Source organism: Motacilla alba, chromosome 2 (assembly GCF_015832195.1).
Source record: "Motacilla alba alba isolate MOTALB_02 chromosome 2, Motacilla_alba_V1.0_pri, whole genome shotgun sequence".
NCBI lineage: Eukaryota > Metazoa > Chordata > Aves > Passeriformes > Motacillidae > Motacilla > Motacilla alba.
The window spans coordinates 37060306-37083799 of NC_052017.1; the positions used below are offsets into that span (position 1 = coordinate 37060306).

General features: G+C 35.5%; 1 protein-coding gene and 1 long non-coding RNA gene across 7 annotated transcripts in view; one reads left to right on the plus strand and one right to left on the minus strand.

Annotated features, from left to right (window-relative positions):
• The window catches only part of ZNF385D (zinc finger protein 385D), a 415154-nt gene that overhangs the window by 38017 nt on the left and 353643 nt on the right, over positions 1-23494 (minus strand). The window lies entirely within an intron of this gene.
• On the plus strand, positions 592-22850 carry LOC119697051. The gene is made up of 2 exons (XR_005255711.1): positions 592-10030; positions 10168-22850. It is a non-coding gene; the product is annotated as an uncharacterized LOC119697051 (long non-coding RNA).

Consider the following 23494-nt stretch of genomic DNA (forward strand, 5'->3'; position numbering starts at 1 on the left):
ATGTAATTTTGCACTTAAAAAGGCAGAAGAGGAACACAGAAATGACTAGAGATTAGTCTTCAAAGCTGGTATGGGATTAATTTTAGTGACGACAACATTTGAAACATAAATAGGCCTATTTTATCTGGGGAATGAAAATTCTGGTACTTTAAAAGGCTGTTGTGCAAGACACTAGCAATGCTTACTAGAATAAATACCATGGTACAAAGCTTCATTCTAATTATTTGTTTGGCTTTATCATAATTGTTAAAGAACCATGAATGACAACTATTGCCTAATCTTAGGCAGAAAGATGCACCTGTTTTTTCATGGAAGCACAGAATAAATCACAAAACCCAAGAAGTCATTTATCAAAAAAGAAATATAATATTAACTAACTCATTCACCTTGCATTGATATAATTTCTTCTTCATAACTATAAATGTGGATAATTTCATTTTGCTTGTGATATTCTTGGAAACATAAATATGAAACCAGGACACCATACAATAAAAAAATTAAAGATATATATATGTAAAAATAAATATTAAATATAAATATTAAATATATATATATAAGATATTAGATATAACTCTAATTTTGCATCTGAGTACAGGTTTCTAGAGGCTTATAGAAAACTGTACTGAATTTTAATTTATGTCTAATAAATAATTTTTCATACTTTCTCTACTTAGCTTAGCTTGCTAAAATTTAATTTTTAAGTGTACAAAGTGTGTTAACATTGTGTTGCAGTCTGAAGAGATCTATATCTGACTGACAAGCTGAGGACAAGAATAGGGCATGACCGCAGTAAGAGCTGCAGCAGACAATGCAAAAAGGGGGATAAGGTGCAGCAAAGGTGCTTGGGAGCACAGTGGAAAAAAACTCTGATAGAAATATTTGCTGTAGCCTTTCTTTGACACCTCTGACCAAAAACACCTCTAAAAGTAGGAGAGAGAAGCAGTGTTCACAGACCCTTTTTATAAGTGTGATAACTAAGACAAATGGATCCACAGTTAGCCATCAACATTTGTATCCTTCTCCAAAAAGGATTTTCAATAATCTAGTGATAGCTAATAATGCCACCATGACGCATATGAAATCAGAAGAAACATCAGGTGTTCAGATAAAAGGGAAAAAAGAAAGTGGAAGAGCAGGAAGGTCTGAGATCTCTCTGTACCCCAGAACTACTGCTGCTCAGACTGAAACAAGGTCCTGAATGAATGTGTCTCTTTTGTTGCTGGATCACTTCCTTCAGATTGCTGATAAATTAGAGGAATCCATACTACTCCTTTTTAATGACCTGTCTCTTTCAAAAATAATTGCTACGAGCTGTTGATGTGCTCTTCAGGGTCTACACCATGTGTGGTAGATGGTCAAATTAAGACTATCAACTCAAATTACTTGACAGAGAATGGAAAAGGACATCAGATTTTTACTCTTTTAGGACCTTTGCCCTCCAGTGACTTGTCACTTTGAGATGACATGCTGCCACTAACTTCTAAACCTGCAGTGTCCACTAAAAAACATCCAACAAGGACTGGTGTCCGTCATGTGCCAGTGAAATAAATATTCACTTTTCAATGAGCTGTCTTAGGAGATAGTAGTGACCATAGTATCAACAAATATGGTGTAAAATATAACCCAGAATTCTGACTTTTAGAGACAGTTATTAACAAAAGAGACAAAATCTAGAAGTCCTTTTTACTAGGTACACCTCTGTTAAAGAATTCCTATTTTTGTGCAGATTTAAATCCAGGATGCAGTCATTTATTATTCTGTGGTTCTAGGGAGAAAAGCAGATATTCTGGGTCCTCTACGTGAATATTTAGTCAAAGAGAAAAATAACTTTTTTTTCTTGTAATTTTTTTAAAGGAACATCATTCTCACCTTAGACAGAGAGCATCAAGTGAGATGCTTAAGAAATGTGAAACTAACATTTCAATTGGAAGTTTAATATATTTTACCATGCTCTCAATAATAACCCTTTGGCAAAAAAACTTATTCCTAGTACAGCTGCTTTGGGTTTGTTTGGTTTGTGGTTTTGTGGGTTTTTTCCTCTCCAGATGGTGGGTCATTAAAATTTCCCTGGATAACCTCTTTATAAAATGTATATTTTCATCCTCTATTGATCTTTAATGCACAATCATCTAAATGGTTTAGAGACCTACCAAGAACTGCTGCAAGCTCTGTTCGTGCCTTTTTCACCATAGAAGTTTAAACATCAAGAGATTTAATTAATGTTAGAAGAATTTTCCTCCCATGGCCTAAAATCTACACGGCTTATTTCCCCCTCAGACTCCTTAGTGCTGGTAGAACGGTTCTGGAAATAAATGATCCTCACCAATATTTACATAGCTTGCCAGGAAACTTTCAGCATTAAAGTCATAGAGAGAGAAGAATAATCAATTAGCACTTTTGCTAGGAATACTCTTTCTCCTTTGTCTAGGAGATCGAAGCTGAATCATTACTTGACCGTATTCACCAAATGCAAATTCACAGAGAGAATGAATTCAATTTTTCAAGTAATTTTTGGCCATTTTAGGAAGATATCGTTATGAATGTCATAACCAGCCATTACTGATGACATTTTAAATTGTGCTGTTCTTTGAATGAGCACTAATAGTTTAGAATGTTAAAGCCAATATACACAGTTAGATGAAATACATTTCAAATGGAATGAAAATGATACAATGTTAATGCATCTTGAGGAGAAAAACAAACTGTAAAAAGCCACACATCAATAGTAGATATTTTTCTTTCCTCTGGAGGACTCCAGAACAAGAATATTCAAGAAAAAAAACATAGTCCTTAAAATGTCAATATTTCCATTTCTGAATGTCTTCAGACAGGTGAGAGGTGAAATGGATAAATCCCTATTTCTGTATTTGTTTCATTTTATTTCTTCCTTTCCATTTACTGTTCATATAAATTCTACATCTGGATAGTGTTAATGGCAGCCTTCTTGTACCTGAGCACACTAAAACAGGATGATTTCTAAATTTAAGTGAAGAGATATTCAGAAGTTGGTATTTTTAGCTGAGAAAATCATGGCCAAAACATTGCTCTGCAAAAGGAATAAAAGAGACAGAAATGGGGCAGAAACCAGCATTAATTTCACGCATATGTCAACAAACAATAGCCTGTTGTTTTCCTTAGCCCACACAACTTAAACTTGTTGAACCTCTTAGGTAAACTGATGATTTGCAGTGATGACCTATGGAAGTCTCTGTACTTGACGGGAGCTGGCAGGCAGGATGGTGTGAGATACTGAAGTCTTGCTCTGCTCTTTGGATAAAATGTAAATATGACATCTCAGTAACTACCCTGTGGGAAACAGTTTTATGTCAATACAATGGAAATTAGGCACCGCAACAAAATTTTAATTTTTTAAGGACCTTTCATAATTTTTCATTTATTATTTGATTACTCTTGATATTTCCTAAAATAGCTTTGCTTGTTGTATTGGATTACAGAAGAATATTTAAATGGAGCACCCTTGGTTCTGGAATGCATTTGGTGAAGCACAGAACACCTTACAGTCTTGAAAAGTTATACAGGGAAAAAATAAACATGTTGGTTAAGAATACACTTACAACAGTCAGAAACAACAGTAAACTGATTCAATTACTATCAAGGCTATAAGCAGTAACTTGGACAGCCCTGAACACAGGACAACAAAAGTCCTAGATCTTGGACCAGAGTGGACTAACTTATTTTATAACAAGAGGAAGACAGAAGTTAGTAGAGGTTTCTCACTTTGTTGCTGTTTCTAAGGAAGCACCCCTCATGAATGAAATTTACTTTCATTCCCCTGAGAGCATTTTGTTCAGAATAATTCCACTTTCATTGAAGTAAATCAGTAATTACTGAACCCAATTCCCAAAAATTCCCGACCCTAAGAAAATGAAAATCAATATCAACAATAACTAGAAAATAAGTGTACATAAGAACGACCAAGAACTGAAAGGAATATCTTTAATACAGAAGTGTTAGAAAAATGACAGTTCCCATGGAACCACTCCAAAAGATAAAAACAGATGGGGATGAAAGGAGGTTGGGTTTAGGAGTCCTAATTTATATATCTCACAGTAAAAAAATTATTTTGTATTGTTGAAAAAATTACTATAGTAACCTCTTTGTTTTCCCTCTGTAATAAAAAAAAAAAAAAGCAGTGAAGAGTGACAGCATCCATAAACATTTCCATAACGTGGGAGTAAGTCTAACTAATGCACTAATGCACAAACAAGTTTTCATGAAGTCAACTAAGTTCATAGGAGTTCTCAAGGAATTGGCTCCTTTATTTGTATATGTCCACACTCAAAGGGACAAACTAGATACAGAGACTTAAAACCAAACTGAACAACTCTACATGTTTTTCATTCTTCTCTGATATTTTTTTCTTGTAAAAAAGATGTATAGTAAAAATCATAAACAACTTACTGGCCTTAAGCAGTTAAAGTTCTTAACAAATACAAAATTATAGCTTTCTACTTTTAATATTTTAAGCCCCAAAATAGTAAACAGGACTATTATGAATATGATTAAGAAACTTCCTGCAGCTATTGAAAGATTACTCTTCTACAGAGTCTGCAAGAAAAACTGGTGCTTTTGGCTTAGCTGTGAGCTCCCTGTACTTTTTATGTCAAGGTAAAGATAATAGATGAAAAGGTTGCATATGTATAAAAGGAACTTGGAAGGAAAACAGATGCTTTAAATTGGTCTCTCTGAAGCACTGAGAGTGCAGATGGGAAATACACTATTAAAACATTGACATTATATTACTTTTACTATCTCTAGTCTGAAAGAAACAGAGGTCAGGTAAGGACTAACTTGTTCGGTGATTCACTTAAGGCAAACATTAGCCCACCCAGGGTTAATAAAACACGCTTAGAAACAATTTTACAGTAAAGTTTACTACATAATAAGCTGAAAATAGCCTGTAACAGCTGTGAAGCATGAGAGGGATAGCAGCCCCTAAACCTGATGTCTTGGCTGGCACTCCAAAAGCAGCATGCTTTCACCACCAAAGCTAGCAGAAGGTAGAGGGTGTAGACATCTGAAATGAATTATGTATTTCAGGAATAAGAAAGTGGCAGAAATTGCAAAGACAGAAGCTCAAATTTGGTTCTCATTCATACTAAGACCAAACTGAGGTGGTTATTAAAGCTACAGTAATAGTGTAGGGTTTATTTAATCCAACAGATAAGAATGTTTCAAGGTCATCAATGTTCATTGAAGTTAAAAAATAAAAGACAAAAACCCAAACAAAAGCAACCAACAAAAAAATCCCAAAGAACCAAGAAACTAAAACAAGAAGAAAAGCCACAAATGGATATTTGTCCTTGAATACCTTGTCCATCACCAAATTCCTACACCTGAATATTTCCCTTAGGAGATGGAAATAGAGGGCAGATTTATGTGAACTTTTTTGGGGAATTACATTACAGTGAGACCAAATGCTCTCTAGAAGACATGATTTTATTCGATTGACTTCTCAAATTGTTCCCATAAAAGAAACTCAAATAGTCTCATCTTGGGTGAGATGAATTCAAATCCAAGTATGAGATTTACTTGACTTATTTATGTGTCCCTTATTTTTTTTCCTCCTTCATTTGTTTTGGAAAAGTAGGGACTTGAATTTTTACATGGATTCAATGGAACATTAAACACATAAATTGCAAAGGATCTTAGACACCAAGACATCAACCATTGTCACTTGGCCATTGTTTACCCTTCCCTTCTCCTCCCACCTTGAAGTATAAAATTCCATTTATATAGTTATTCTTTAGGAAGCTAATAAATAGAAGTGTATCTCCCTCTCAAACTATAAGCTCCCTTTGGACACAAATAGCATTACCAACCCTTACAATTTAAAGGACTAGTGAAATCATTTTCAGTGAAAATTCAAGGACTACTTGTAGACATGCTGGGCAAAAAGCATCTTAACAGAAATCATTTGCTTCTCAGGAAAAAATTAGTAAATGCAATATACCTGAAAACATACAAGAAATCTGATGATACTTTCTTGCATTGCTAGTGAAGCCCATGAATTTCCTGTAAACAATAGTTTTACTCTCCAATAATGTCAGATAATAAAAAGTTGAGAAAAAGTAGAAACTTACCTAGAAAATTCTAAACTACTTTTTCAAAACTTTTTTGCTTGGTATTCCTCAGAGCAGTAAGAAAAATAACAGACGCACACCTACACTGGTAGAATCTTGACATATCTATTCTCCCTCTTCTACATTCTCTTCTAGAAAAACCTTTGAAAATTATTCTAAAACAATACTTCCAACAACCATAACTACATACCTTGAAGGCTGAATTATCATTCTTAGATTAACTTCCCTTTAAAATTTAAGAATTAAAAATTTTAAAAATCTAAAAATTAAAAAACCCCAAAACATTCAAAATTTAAACATCTAGAAATCCAAGTAAAACACAGTAAGAAACATAAAAACTTGACTTCACTGAAATCAGTTATAATTTTTATAGGAATAGGACATTTTTAAGGAAGGTTTCCAGCTTACTTAAAATAGATATTATGAAATTAAAATATTATTCTTATTAATAATTCTCTTCAAACACAGTATTTCCGTACAGACCCAACTTTATGAAAAATGTAAACCATGTTTATAGCTTCCTCACCTTATATTTTCTAAATGAAGAATCATTTTTGTGTCCCTGATGATGGAAGATCTATCTTCTGATGAAGAATTGAAAGATCTAAGCAGCTTGTTGTAAAACCATTATATTTTTAATATTTCCTCAGCTTTTGAATACATATTTCATATTTGAAAAGTAATGGTATATGGACCAAGGTAATCTTGAAAAGAAAGTAACTTGAAAATCATACTGGGGTTGTAACTGTAGATAAATTAAAACTGTTGCACAGTCATAAAGAGTAATTAATTTATTTCCAAGAAGATTCTTTGACTGTTACATACAGATCCATTATAAGCTAAAAATCAGATGCAACATAATAGCACATTATCAGCTTTAATTACAAGAGGTCTGATGAATCCTTAATTGTTTAACTCTGTGAAACACAAGAAAGGGAAAAGGTGACTCTGGTATGTCAATGTGAGGAACTTAAATGCTAAAAACTGAGGTGTCTCTGAAATAGAGATAAAAGATTATCAAAAGCTTTTAAAATGGTTCATTTCAGACTTAGTTCCTTGAATTCCACACTTCCAATGTCTAAGACCTGTCACTAGACAGAATTTTATTATCGAATTTCATTTTGCCTTTGCTCAATACGTGCTCATTTGAAAAACAGTTTACAGATTTGTTTCTATTTAGGCATATCCCTACACAGATTCAAAATAATACACCCATTTAAATCTAATTAATGACACTTATTCTAAATTGACATTTGCCAATTTTTGCTTTTATTATGGAAGATGAATCATTAGCCAGCAAAGCACTATGACAATGATAACAACAACAAAAAAGCCATATGGTAATTGCTTTCGAAACTCCCAAAAGTGTGACTGTCATCACCTATCAAAAGCAAATAAGAAAAATACATTTGCTTTTCAACTTAAACTAGTAGAAAATAAGATTTTAGCATTGTTATACCTTACTGGAAACAGTCTTTGTAGTAATCATGTACTTATTAAAATTCTGAATGAGTTTTTTGGTACTGAGAAAAAGAAATTCTAAATAATATCTACACAGAAAGTCACAATTTCCCTGGAAAAGAATTTTCCCCTAAGGGTGTTATTTTGATATTATTTAATAATTAATGCAAATCAGAAATTATCCCTCCCTCTCAACCCAACCAATTCCCAAAAAAACCAAAACCAAAACCTATATATTGGTAAAACTCTGAAGACCAGCTTCACGCACGTAATACTTAATGTGCCAAAGTCCTTCTTCCACTTCCTAATCCCAAACAGCACACATCAAACTTGAGATCAAGGAAAAAATCCTAACACAAATCCAGATGCATATTTTTACAATGACAGTTAAAAGCAAAGAATCTTTAATTAAAAATCAAACAAACAACAAAAAACCCCTGGCATTTTCACAACCTGTATAAAAACAGACAGCCAAACTTCAAATTCATTCATCTTATTTCTGATGTAGAGGGATAATTCTTGTAGTTATTCCTTAACTTGCCTGAATTGTCATAGATGGCTGAACAGCAGAGAGGTGTTCTGATGTGTGAACAGAATATGAGGACAGAGAAGAAAAAGCACAACTGATGAGTGCAAAGACTGTAAACCCATTTTCTTGAATATGACTTTAATTTGGTTAGATGCATGAGCAAAGTACTTGAAAAGTGGTATCAATGCTCAGCAACTTTCATATGACTACCAAGTGGCCTAATTTTGTGTTAACATTAGAAAAAGAAATTGATTACAGTGGAAGACTATTTGCTGTAGCAGTTAATACTAAATTTGTATGCCTCTATAATTTACTTCACTTATGGCTGTCTCTTATATTAATATTCATTATAAAAGTCCTCTTCTAATATTGCTTGATTTGACAGGAATGCATTATCTATGACAAATGCTTTATAATGTGCTCAGAAAATATTAATACAAGCAGAAACTCTGATAATTGCTGTTACATGAATACAAAGATTTTCCTTTTTATTTGACTTTCCCTCTTCTCTCTTCTTCCAAGCTTTTTGCTATATACATCAGTCAGAATAATTCCTAAACTCAACTTGTAGTGCCAGACCATATGAAAAAGTGAACCAATTCAGTCCTTCCAGGAATTTTAAAGTACAAAAATGCTATGATGTTTTGGTTTGGGGAGGGATGTAATCGCTATTTTATGTTAGAATAAATAAATTTTTCCTCCTTAGGAGATGACTTGCCTATGAAAGTTCCTTATACAATCCGTATGTAATCTAAGACAACAGTCAGAATGTTCACTGTCATAAAGTAGAATGAATGGTCTTCTGCCAGGTCTTCTACTGCTTTACCCAATTGTAGTAAGGTTTGACTGGAGAAATAGGGCCTAAAGTTTCAGCAACTGCATAAGTAATGTACTACCACAAATGGCATTCAAATAGAGCAACATAAATAGATAATCATATTAGCCTGTAAGGTCATACTGCAAAGACACCCATTCAAAAAAAACCCCCAAAAACCCACCAATATTTACAGCACCCTAATGTAACACAGTATAATCCACAATTCAGAATTTATAAGAAATTATAACCATAGCTCAGCTTCATAGATACGTTCATTAATTAACTCAGAACAAAACACTAAAAATCATATTGTGGTAGAATGATGCTACCAATGTATTTTGTTCTCAGACAGAATTGCCAAAAATTGACACCAAGAAAATCAGAATCAATCCTCAATTTCTTGTTTTCTAAGACATTAGTGTGATGTATTTTAATAGTCTGAGGTGCCAGAATTGTCCAGATAAATATTTTCCATGTTCATTTATAAAAAGAGGCATAATTTAAGACTTTGCTTTCTAAAAACCCAAGCCCCAACTCATATATGCAACAAATATTCAGGAACAATATCTTCATATTTGATATCAATGGATATACTGATATCTGATATCAATATTTCTGATATCAAACCGGTAATTAATTGAAGCAATAAATCGGTTGGACTACCAATGTTTGAAATACAGAATTTATACCTGTTGTAGAACTAATATGTTCATGGTGCACAGCAAAGCATGTTGACAACCTCATGAAAACTTACACATAAAGACTGAATAGATGAAAACAAGACTGTTTTGTAGCACCATTTTAAAGCAGAAAATTCACTTCAATAGACTGTGCTACATTAATTATTTTCTTTGTATAAAAGTTGCCATTGTTGGGATTTGTGAGGGCTGGTAAACTCTCCTTCTCAGAGAGGCCACATTCCCTTCCTCTATGGGACAGAAATGCGCATGGTTTGGCAGAAGATGTGGCACAGAACAAGGGCCCAAAATCAATTTTTGACTCAAATCTGTTGGGAGGTTTTACAAAATAGAGAAATACAAATACCAGACAAGTACCAAAGTACAGGCAGTTACTGCACTTCAGCTAAATCCAGAAGCTCTTCATAGTTTTCCTTTGGTGGTTTCTGGGACACTGAACAACATGCTTACCAAACAGGTAATGTTGAAACCTCCTAAATCATAACTGGAATTTCAGGAATTCCTCCTTCAATTCCACTTGGTTTTCTTCCCACTTTTGCATACCTGAAAGTGTCCCAGCTTTCTGGGGTTTTTTTCCCACTTTGATAATCTTAGTGCCGATGACTATGATAGTAACATAATTCATTTGAATTGAAATTGGATAACCCATTCTATTAGCCCAGAAATTTTCTATTTATTGAACTCAGAATGCTATATCAACCAGTGATGAATGGTAAATATACATTTATACAATGGGCATGGGGGAAATTCTCCTTAAGCCTCTCCCTGAATTTTTGCAAAATTCTATCAATGGTAATCAAAACTTTTTGATCCACTTAAAACATGCATTCCATTCAGAAACTTTTGATTAAATAAATTTCGGTAGTAAATCTTTAAGGATTCTTCTTCAGGGTACATGCTCTTTGCATTTAGAAAACTTCACAGGTAGTCTATTAATAATTCTACTATGATGAGTTTCAGCACGTCTTTTTTAAAGGTGGAAACTATGTGTTTGACATCATAAGTATGTCTGATCTAGAAGACAGGAAAGCTTTTGCCATAAATGAAGTGGGAGAACAATAAAAAGGCTGTACATGACTGCATTGCTAATGAAATCCTGTGTTACTTATCAGAATTGTTCGTTTCCTGAGACCCAAAAGAGGAATCTTCTGTAGATCACACTGTTGCTTCACTAGTCCGTATCTAAGACAGGGTAAAGATGTGTTCAAATAATAAATGTTATCTGACTTATTGAATCACAGAATGGACAGGTTGGAAAGGACCTTAAGGATCCTCTAGTTCCAACCCCACTAGCATGGGTTATTATTTCTCATATGAAATTTTTTTCCTAAGAAAAAAAAAAACCAACAATAGGTTGGTGAAGAACAACTCTTTTACAAAAGAACAATTGTTCATATATGAAGGAATAATTTGGGGTATCAATTTCATTATTCTGACACCAGCCAACTATTCAGTACCACAGAGATGCATCTCCTTCCCCATCCATACTGCACAAATTCAAATCCTATTCTGGAAGCCTCTTGGGTGATGATCACACTGAAGTAAAAATAAACCAAAGAAATCCTTAAACTCTCTGTAAAATGAATACTTCCATCTCCTAATGTTTCTTCTGGTCAATTTATGAATTTTATTGCCAATACTTCAAATACTACATTTAAGTACTTCATATATTCAGGTCAGAAAAAAAAACCCATTAAAATAAATCAAATTATAATGAATTCTTCAGAAAAGGATATAAAGCAGTCAGTAATCTATTAGGTTAACTGCAAATACTAAAATTAAATGTCTTGGCTCAGTTCACACAATCAGAGATAGACTTAAAAACCCAATCTAAATAAAAAATAAAAAAAAAACCCAAACCAAACCAAACAAAAAAAAACTCAAAAAAACCAACCCAAAACCAACAACAACAACAAAACCCCACATCACAAAACTTCTGTATGTACCACAAAACTTCTTTCCTCTGGTAAGATATCAAATCTTGTCTCTTGATTCAGATGCTGCCTGCCTAAGCATATAGTAATGACCTTTAAAATGTTAACCATGTTCTTGAAAGTTGTACTGAAGGACTGGGTAGGTAAAAGGTGGGCTCAGGCACTGGAAAGTACACTCTGCCAACCATAAAGTACACGTGCACTCAATAGCTACAGCTCAGAGCACGGTGACACACTGCTAACAGAAGATAAATGAACTCCCAAACATGTAAGGCTAAAAATGCCAGCAATATATCTCAAGAGTTCCATACCGACAGGTATCTTGACTCCTTCAGTGTCCTGTCCACAGCATATGAAGAAGAGAAAAACACTAAGTTCTAAGTAGCACAGCTGCATATAAGTGCAGGAAAAGAGAAACTGTTCTTTCCAACTTTCTGGTTTGGCTGTTGGGTTTGTTTGAGTTAGTTTGTTGAGACTGGCAGTTGCTTGGTTGCCTTTTTTTTTTTCCTCTCATAAACAGCAGTCAGTAACAAACTCAATTAAAGTAATAGAGGCAGAGGCTGAAGATAATGCAAAATATAATGACCTGCTCTGCATGAATCAGATTAGTATCCACAACACTTGAATTTTTTTCCCCCTGAGTATTCTCATTTCAAAGGCTTACTTTGAAGTGTCCTGGAAAGCGAAGTTTTGCATTTAAAAAAAATCTCTTTAAAGTACTCTAAAGACTGTTATCTGAAGGAAACAATAAGAGATTTCTAGTTACAGATGGTTCTTCGGGTCTATTACTGATTGACAAAACGAAGCAGTTGACAACAACAGTGTTAGTGCCAATTAGTAGAAGTGGGCTAATTCAAAATTCCATTAATTGTCTTCCTTTGTTTAAAGTGAGCTAGGAATTGTGAAAAGCTTAAACCAAAATGACAGTGGATGACAGTCATGAAGCAAGCTTCACAGTTGTGAAAGAAGACAACCAGGGACCCTGATTTGGAGCTAGACATAAAATTGGATAATTAAAAGGCAGTACAGTAACAACTTGGCATTTGTGAACAGCTATCACAGTGGACAGCTTGAAGAATCCCCTGGCACAGGAAAAACAGGAGGAGAATCTCAAATTTTGCGCAGTGAAACAAATCTTAAAACTGAAAAATTATTAACAACAAAAGAGTGATGACTAAAAGTTTAAATCTGCAGTAGCAGGCTGGGTAAGCTTCCTTTAAATTTACCTAAACACATTAGTTAAGTAACTAAAATACAACTAATTATGTAGTGTGAATATTCAGCTGGATGGCTGTTTCCTTTTAAACACTTCATATAGCCTTAAATAGGCCCCCTGACTTTGAATCAAGAAGGCATTCAGATATCTGCAAAAAACTTGGAAAATTGGTGGAGCCCTTGTGCAAGTAGAGGATGGCCCCTCAAATCTGGTAGCAGTTTTGTCCGTATGAACTTTAATTCTACTTCATTAGTTTCCATACTGTTTTTCTGTTCATCATGGGTATAATTCACCTTCTCCATGCAGTAATGGGGCTACCACTCTTACTGGTGATACCTGAAGCAGGAGCTGCAGGACCTAGTACACAAGACACACCTAAGGCAGGCAAACTACCAGGAGCAAAAAGCAGCAGCAATGAAAGCCCTTTTATTTCCCCTCTTCATCTTCATAAGTAAGCATCTGACCACCCAGGTATCATGCCTGAATTTATCTACACTTACACAAAAAAATCTAGCTGACTTGTGATGGATCTGTCCTATAGATGGATCTCATAGATTAGTGTGTATTAATTTTCATGAGGGAAGTGCTAGTCATAAGCTTCCAGTAACAAGGCCGATTGTTATTGTTAGAAGTTCCCAAATCTCAGCAGTTTGAAATAGAAGAGATGATTGACATTATGAGATCCTGCCAGCCATGCTATTGATTTGTCCAGAAGCTTTGCCCAGGCAGCATGCTCCCCGAGCTGTGAGCATTGCCACACCTCTGCACACACACACACACACCAGAAGTGTCCCCACAACCAGTCTATTAAATCATGCTGCTCAAGTTCACTCACACCAGCCATACTCTGTGAGGGACATAATGCACCAAGCCTTCTCCAAGCCATTGCCCTTGCCCTGTGTCTGGTGTTATAACAAGAACTAGCAGCCACAAAGCACGTGTAGGAAAAGCTTAATGAGGGTGTTTGGCAAGATATGTCATGTATTCCAAGCTCCCTATGTATTGTCATCACTAGCTGCTGATATTTCCTGATATGCGAAAGCAGGAAAAAAGTGAGGCATCTTTCCCTGCTGGGAAATACTGGTTTTATTAAGGGCAACTACTTAAAGCAAATTCAACTAGACAGCCATAGTGGGTAACCTGTTGATGCAACTTTCAGAAGGATCTGCTAAGACAATGCTAGAAGCTTGCAGCTATTAAATCAGTAGAGCAGAAAATGAACCAGAAATAGTAAAAAAGTAAAGTATAGCAAAGGAAGGGATTAAAAATGGATGGCAGCAGTCTCAGGAATCCTCTGATAAGGCGAATGAACTAAAGAGTTCTTTTGAGTGCTCTAATTTAAGAAAATGGTTATTTGCAAGCAGAAATTAGATAATTTGAAAAGTATGATTAAAAAGGTCTGATTTCTTAAATTTGCTTTCTCTCTAATACTTAGCTGGAAACATGGGTTACTCAAAGTAATAAAACTGCCTATGCTTTGATCAGTGCAGATCTACTGAATTTAATAAGTAAATCCTTCTGAATCTTCTAAAATGCTTATTAGAGGTCTTAAAACTAATCAGAGGTGGAACAAAGATGTAGAACAAGGAAGTGGAAGCAGTACTAAATTCTGATTGAAAGAAGTAGTAAGAATGCCTGAAAGTATACAACTTGGAAATTAAAACATGAGTTTTCACTCTCAATTAAAAATCTAGTAATGAAAGAAAAATAAAATACTAAAGTAGGTGTACTAATAGAAAGAAATTAATCTTCTAGAGAAATAAAACATCTTCAATTATCTGGAGTCAATTTTGTGATTTAATTAAGGACACTGAGACAGGATACAGTCAACTTTGTTCCATAAAGCTTTTGTTTTTTCAAACAAAACTACAGCAGCAACTATGATTTTCTAAGGTTTTAGCTAATCAAGCACTATTAATTTATCCAGTCCTGTACAAAACACAGAAAGATAAAATAATATGACCTTAGCAGGACTTAACTTCAAGAACCAGTTCTTGAACTCTGAAAATGTATGTTGTTTGACTGAAGTGAAACAAATTGGTCTCATAATTCAATTTAAGTACTATAATTTTTGCCACTTGGAGGACTTCATTACAGAAGGTCTCAAATGAGTAATACACAAGATTTGCAGCCTCAAAGCAGCAAAACCTTTTTTTTTTTTTTTCTGGGTGTAGTGAGGAAAAAAATAATTCATTTGAAGCCAGAAATATTTCTGTTCACAGTTTACTATTGCATAAACCAGGATATTTTCCAGAGGACTTCATTATTGAGTACTGAGTTAAACCTAGTAGCTTCATTCAAATGAATACCAGAATTCCACATGAAATTTTGTATATATTAGAATCCTTTTGAGGATTATACAAACTTTTATCTTAACTTATAACTTCTTACTTGCAATCTCTGGATACAGTCACATCTCCCAAGTAATAGGGGCTGTTTTACTATAAGATTGGTTTCCTCATGCTAGTTCTTACAGACTGTAATCAAAACATTTCTTACTTTCTCTTTGATAAATACTCAAGTCAAATGCATCTGTCTCATTAGGTCTTTCACTATTAAACCATTCTTAAGTAATTGTATTAGATCTTCCTTAAACTTCCATTCTGTTTGATGCCATTCTTTGGGAAAAAAACCCATCTATTTCATTTACAGTAATAAGACAAACCAAAATCTTTACATCTCTCCATCATGCTCAAAAAAAAAATTCATTCCAGAAGGCTGTCTGTAAACATCAATACACCAGTGGTTCATGTGTAGCACATATTTAGCCAGGTATTCCCCAGTCAACTTCATCTCTACATTAAGTCCCCCCCTCCTTTTCAATAAATTCCATATGGTTCTTTACTGTATTAAAAGCATTTGACACACTGAATCTACAGCTCATGTTTATTACTTGCCCAAAATTCTAGTTTTTGTGCCATTTGTAAAGACTTTATAATTGCTTGCAGATAACAGATGATGTAGGATTACATTATAGTTAAGACTTTATTTCAAAAGGATTTCACTGGAATATTTCTACACTAATTTGTATCTCAAGATTGATTCCAAGGCCTATAATTAGCAGGCTTAAATCCACTTAATATGTTCCATATTTATTGTGTAGCATTCCAGTATCTTAGAAAATTTTTAACTTCTGCACTTTCTAGAGCCATGCAAACACAAAGCACCCCTTACCTTTTATCAATCAAATATGCAATCTCATAAAAACAATTTTAAGTAGAAAAGTATCACTTTCTCTCAATTCATATTCATTGTCATTATATAATTGATCTCATTTACTTCAGCACTCTAGTTCCCTGCCAGCTGCTGCTTTATTTTTCACAAGATTAGTGTCAGGCTGATAGACCTATAAGTACTTGATTCATCCTGTTTACCTTTTGTGAATATCGACACACCATTAGCTTTCTTCTGTGTCTTTCCACAGTGTCTACAATGAACAGAAAAACATAACAGCTTGTCCAGAATGCTCTTTATCTGCTTCTTTTAAAACCACATGCACGTTTTCCTGATCTGCTGTCTAATTTAGTATTTCTGGTTAATACACAAAATCTTACCACTAGTATGGAAAGAATTTAAACATCAACATCATCATTAAGTTTACATGAATAAAATGGTTTTATCCCCTCTCAAATTAAATCTAAGACACAGCTCCTTGGTCCTTTTACTCTAAAAAATGTCTTTTTGTTTCCTTTATGAGTCTATATTTATTTTTGTATCTTTTTTTCCCCTATAATACCAATCTGTAGTTCTTAATTTCAATTTACATAAATTTTTCTAGCTCCTTTAATTCTAATTCAATTATGGACATGCCATAAAACAAGAGCTTTAATACTGAGACCGGTATTAGATATAGGACAGTGGAGTACAGAAGGCACAAAGATGAAATGAGAAACACAGAATAATTCTTCAAAATGTTTGAAACCCTATAGAAATCTTGAGAATAAGAGACTCTGAACACACCTATTCTAAAGTTATAGAACTTCAAACTATAAGCAAACCACTTAGTGTATGGAAAATCACCTTAAGTCTAAGAAGCAGAGTTCAGGTGCATGAAGGCAAACTGCATGTTTACATTCCTCCTCAAACAGATATTATTACAGTCACAGCTACGCTTTGTCTCAAAATAACTTGATGTTTGCTGGTGCTGCAGATACCTTACTAAAGTTTAGCCTAATTTTTAAAGTTTAGCCTAATTTTTTTTTGCAAGTGCAGTGGTAGCAAACCTTAAAACAGCTAGAAGTTCGGCAATTTTTTGTATTTTGCCATATATACACTAAATCAAAACTTTTTTTTTTTTTTTTCTTCAGGGATAAGGAGGGAAATGGCAGGAAGAAAGAAAGTCTTGTCATATATTTACTTTGTTTGGCTGGTACCAAATATCAAATGAATATTTATGATGTCTAACTCCATCAACACAGCAGAGTGGAAGGTATATTTTAGCAAAAGAATGACACAGTAGGGAGGAATTTCACCTGTAAGCATTCTCTAGCTGAGAAAAGAAATCACAGATCTGCACAGACTTTCAGCATGTTATTGAAAGTTGTCCAATACCAAATGGAAGACAGAATAAATCGAATTGTTGCACAATGAAATTGTTCTTCCCATTCTTACAATAGATTTTAATACTACTCACTTCTGGCCTTTTTCTGAAATCACCTACTATATGTACATAGAATAATCTGTTCCTAGAAATAATGATTTCTGCTGCACTGAGTTCTTGTCACATGAATGGCAAATGAAATGTCAATGTCTGGGTAAAGCAGATTCCCCCACACTTATTACTAGAACTCTTGCAGTTATGGCTGTCTTCATATCCCTCTGAATGATGCTATGAGGGGACCGTATAGCGAGGGCTCCAACATTTAGCACAGTACATTTACTCATATATTTAACCACACTCTCTGGCTTTCTTGATTTAAACATGGAAAGAACATGAGATGAACCGCAAAAGGAAATAATCTAAGCAAGCTCTAAAGCATCTTTGGAGATTTGGTTGGTCTTCCCTTAAAAACATCCTCCCCACAACAAATCCAGTCCTCAACAGATAACGGACTACCTCCTAATTTTGCTGTGTCCAACCAGGATGATGTATGTTTGAAGCAAGATGGGTCACTTCAATGAAGACCTACCTTTTGTTGCCCTCAAAGCAGACCCTTCTCATTTGAAAAATTCCATGCTTGCAAAAACTCACCACCTATCAGAGAGCATTGTACCAAGAAGTTTCTACTCCATTTCAAATTAGTCCATAAACAAATACTCAATAGTAACAGGCTTCTGAAACTGATGCTTTGCAATAAAAACTTGAAAGGAAATCTAGGACTGTGATGATTTTTTAGAAATCCTGAAGGCCAGGACTGAAGCATCTTCAGACCCATCCTCCTAGATAGTGTCAATGCCCTTCCCAACATAACAACAAAACACACCATGCAGAATGTGTCATCCAGCAGATATGTGCTATGGTGCTTGATTTGCAGCAGCACTGATGAATAACTTATAAACAGACACCTAACAAACAGAAGATTACTCCCAAGATTTCCAATTGTTATTACTTTGGGCATGCAGCAGTCAAGCTGACTTTTCCCTTAGATAGAATGAAAGACTCTACTTAATATTTCAATAGAGAAGGCTTTTCAGACCTCTGAACAATACCATTGTCAGTAGTGGACTTTGATACGCATTCAATGGGCTGATACAGATGTTGTGACTGACAGCAGTTTCCAACTGCAGCATTATTCAAGCATAAAATTGCTGTGAAGGCAATCACAATCAAAAGCAGCTGGGTCCACAGAAAACACATGGTGTTCATATGACGAAGCTCTCAGCATACGTAGATGCAAGCAAAGGAGGATTTTATTTCACATTCATGATCAATTGAGGCACACATAAATTACTGTAATTTTTATATCGTCATTTAGCTACACTCTGAAAGAAAGAAAAAGCTCTAGTTCTACACAGAGATCAAAAGAGAAGCTATTGTCTTCCAAATTGCCATCAAGCTCTAATACAAAATTGGTACAACAGTCTGTGGAATGCTGATAACATTTAGTGCTGCAGTTAGCTACAGATTGTCTGAAGTATGGAAAAGTCAAAGCATAGATGATTTAAAGTGAAAGATGGCACTCTTAAATTTTGCTGGTTTGGGTTGAATTTTCCAGGCATGTGATAAAGACAATCTGTAGTTGTGAAATAGTAATTTCTAATTTCCAAGTAAATGACAAAAGAATTAAAAATAAGAACATCTCCTTCAGACGATAGCTTCTTTTAAAGACTTTTTATTTAAATAAAATTAAAAAAGGAACTGTTCAACTTTAGAAATTGGGTGATTGGGAAGTGATCCATGAAGACCTATAGTTTGCTTTGAAATTCATCTGTGTTCTGCTAATCGCCAAGCAGTTGCTTCTCCTTTATTATTTCACATTTGCAACTTTTGAATGTTCCATGCAAAAATAACATAAACAAGTAAATATGAAGTAAAAATCCTTATAAATTCAAACTTTAAGGTCATTGTTCTATTTTGATGTGTAATAAAACGTTGACTTGCAAAAAAAAGCAATTTACATCCAGCATCTCACAAGCCTGAACCCAGAGTTACCCTGTTAATTTTGCTGTGCCCTAAGCAATGCTGAAATGATCTGAAGGAATCACTTGCCAAAACAAAAGCACACTTTATGATAAAATAAAGCATATGGAAACAAAACAGCTAAGTGAAACAAACAGACTGCACTGAATCGTATTCCTAGATTAAACATTCTTTACATAATAATTATATATACAAGGGTACCCACAGCCGAAGCTGTAAAAGCAAATTGCACACTGGGATCATACAGTAAATTATTTCTGCATACACCAGCAGATTTGGAATAGTATTAAATACTATTTTGAATTTTAAATACAGTTGACATAAGTATTGTTGTTAGAAAGAGAATTGCTTTTAGTTAGAAAAGATTACAAGCAAATCTGCTGCCTATAAAAATGCTAATAAATAGACAATGTTAATAATATAAATACAGCAGTATATCTTCTTACAGTTTCATTAAGATAGAAAAAGTTAGGGTAGATTGGCATTAGGAATAAAGGATTAAAGAAGTAACTTAAAGAGAAAAAGAAATAAATATAATCATAAAATAGGGTAGGTGCACCAAGCAATACTCCAGTAATTCTTAATACATGGAAATTGTCATAAACATGAAACCCTAGCCATTTTCAAAATGCATATTTATTACAAACAGTTGAATGTAAGGGAGATAAAATTAAATTGAAAATAAAAGGAAAGCAGAGAGATGAGGAAAATTATTTTAATTTTTAAACGGGACTTCCTTTCTATTACAGGTTCTGGAGCTGAACCAGGAACTGCACAGATGCATCTGTGTACAGAACTAATGTAACACATTAAAAGATTAAAGAAAACAAGCAAGGTGTGCTAATGCATGGTACTGGAGGAAACAACACATAAGTACTGGTCAGAAAAGGGCAAATATTTGTAATCAAACATGCAGAAGCATAATACAAATAGTAGCACTAGTAAATTATAAGTTGTCCATCCATAAATATTCACACAAGCAAGTTTTCATTTGAGCACTGTGTTTGAAAACTTTTCCTTACAATTTAGGACAGAAATTCTGAATCTTAAATAAAGCAGTACCTACTAATAACAAAGAGCCCCTTGACTCCTCACTAGAGACCTGAAAGAGACAATGGTCTCATGAGGACATGCTCATTCACGTTACAAACAAACAAATCAAAATCAGGAATCTCTGACCTAGGAGACCAGGATAAAGGAGTACTGGAAGGAGGACATTTCCTTGGTCAAAGGAGGCTTGCATCAGAGAACACCTAAACAAATGTGACATCCACAAGCCCATGGGCCCTGGCAGGATGCATCCATGCGTGCAGAGAGAGCTAGAGAACACCACAGCTAGGCTGCTCACAATCTTTGAAAGGTCACAGAGAAAAGGAGAGGTGCCTGGAGGCAGGAAGAAAGCAAATGTCACCCTGGTCTTCCAAAAGGGCAAGAAGGAGGACCCAGGGAATTACTGGCCACCCAGCCTCATGGCAATCCCTGGAAAGGCGCTGGAGTGCCTCATTCTGGAGGCCATCTCCATCCACATGGGTGACAAGAAGCTGATCAGGAGTAGTCAGTTTGGATTCATTGAAGGTAAATCATGCTTTATCAACCTGACTGCCTGCTATGGTGAAACAGCTATCTGGGTAAAGGAGGGGAGAGCAGAAGTTACTGTCTGTCTTGACTTTAACAAGGCTTCCAACACTCGCCTCTACAACATCCTCATAGAAAAACAGGAGGAGTGCACTGGATGACTGGACAGCAGAGTGGATTGAGAACAAGCTAAACCAGAGGGTCATAATCAGGGGGACAGGGTCTGATTGTAGGTCTGTCACTAGTGGTGTTCCCCAAGGTTCAATAATGGCCCCAGTATTGTTTAACTTGTTCATGAGTGACTTGGATAAAGGGGCAGATGCCTCCTCAGCAAGACCACTGATAACACAAAGATGGTAGATGTGGCTGATAGATCAGAGGGCTGTGCAACCCTTCAGAAGGACTTCAATGGGTGGGACAGATTGGCAGAGAAGAATATTCTGAAATTTCACAAAGGCAAATGCAGGTCCTGCATCTGGGGAAGAATAACCCCACGCACCAGCACAGGCTGAAAAGCAGCACTGCAAAGATGGACCTGGGGGTCTTGGTGTACAAAAAGCTGTCCATGAGCCAACAGTGTGTCCTGGGGCACATAATGAAGAGCATTGGCAGCAGAGCAAGGGAGGTGATCCTACTCAGCCCTGGTGAAGCCACATATGAAGTGATGTGTTCAGTTCTTAGCTCCTCAGTACAAGAGAGACATGGAGCTCCAGGAGAGGGTCCAAAGAAGGGCAACAAAGATTATTTAAGGGCCTGAAGCCCTACCTTAAGAGGAACAGCTGAGATAGCTTGGCCTGTTCAGCCTCGAGAAGAGACAATTGAGAGGGGAACTCATCAATGTGCATTTGAAGGGAGGTTGCCAAGAGGATGGAGCCAGGCTCTTCTTTGTGATGCCAACCAGTAGGAAAAGAAGCAATGGGCAGAACACGATGCACAGGAAGTTCCATCTGAATGTAAGGAGGAACTTTTTTACTGTGCAGGTGGCCAATCTTGCCCAATATTTTTCGAAGTCTTCACTTATGACTTCATTTTAGGGCAGAGTGCACTTTCAGCAAGTTTGTTAATGATTAAAAACTGGGAGGAGGGCCTGATACACCAGATGGATGGGCTGCCATTCAGAAAGACCTGGACTGACTGGAGAAATTGCACAACAGAAGTCCCTTGAAGTTCAGTGAAGGAAAGCACAAAAGTCCCACAACTGGGAAGCCATTACCCTACACATCAGTCTGGGTTGGAGGCTAAGCATCTGGAAAGCAGCTTTGTGAAGAAGGACTTGGAACCCTGGAGGGCACCACTTGAAAAATAAACCAGCAGTGTATATAAATAAATACCTGATGAAGTCAGGGAATAGAAAATACAGAGACTCTTTTAATTGGTGTCCACTGACAGAAAAAGGCACAACAGCCAGAAACTGAAACACAGGACATTGGACTGAAACAAAAGAAAAATTTCTTTGCTCTTCTTTAAGAGCACCAAATCATAGAACTGGTTGTCCAGAAAAAGGTCGTGAAGCTACTCAAAACTCAGCTAAAAATATACTCAGTATTCTGCCCAGGCTGACTCTGCTCTGACCTGTAAGGATGGCCTTGTCAATCTTCGGACATCCATAATGACATCCCTTCACAAAATTCAAAAATTCTGTGATCCTCTGGTATTTTGGCTCCCAAACTCATTTTTCTAAACCTTTCTATTTCATGCCATCTACCTTTCTTCCTCCTGCAATGTTTACCCTAAATTACCACGTCATTTCTGTTTGGTTTCTCCTCCTGCCTTCACTTTTATGTCCAAGACCTTGTCTGAATGACTATTCTCTCCCACTCCAACTGCTCTCAATTTCATAATCATCCCAGTTGTACTGAAATTGCTGTTTCAGGAATGAGTTTCATCTGCTGACCAGAAATATCCTACTACATATTAGACAAAAAGAAAAAAAAAAGAATTGTATTGTAAAGGGGTAATGAAACTAAAATTTTTTACACAAGAATTTTCATACGAGTCAGTGAAGAAAAAATAGAGATCTTATGCCTTCACCAATGCTGTTACCCACACATGTTCAGTATCTGAAAAAACCCCAACCCTGTTCCTTTTCCTTCTAATCTATCCCTCTGTTTTCATTTCCTGTGATGCCTTTATCACTTGAACATGTTTATGTTACAACTCCTTTAAACACCTGCCTGTTACATTTACGGTGTCTGTTCCTTAAGCTGTTTCTCATCCTATGTGAAACTGTAAGCTTTTTAGGACAGGCACAAGTATTTTGCTCTCTGACAGCACAGGGGTCTCTTAGCTGTTAAGACTGTACTAGTGATAGATGATCTTGTCTGTGCCTTGACCCAGATCCACACTTTTTCTGCTCATGACGTTTTTGCTGCTTTTAAGAGCTGTTCATTGCATTTAAGTACACAGGATCCAAGGCACAGCGTATAACATTCAAAAGCAGCGTTAAAGACTTTGCCATACCGATGGTTCCTAACGACATAGACCCTTTGGAAGGTCTATTCTTTCTTTTCCATTGATACCAAATGATATAACTCATACTGAATTCTCTGTTGAATAAACAAGCAAATAAATAAAAGCAGA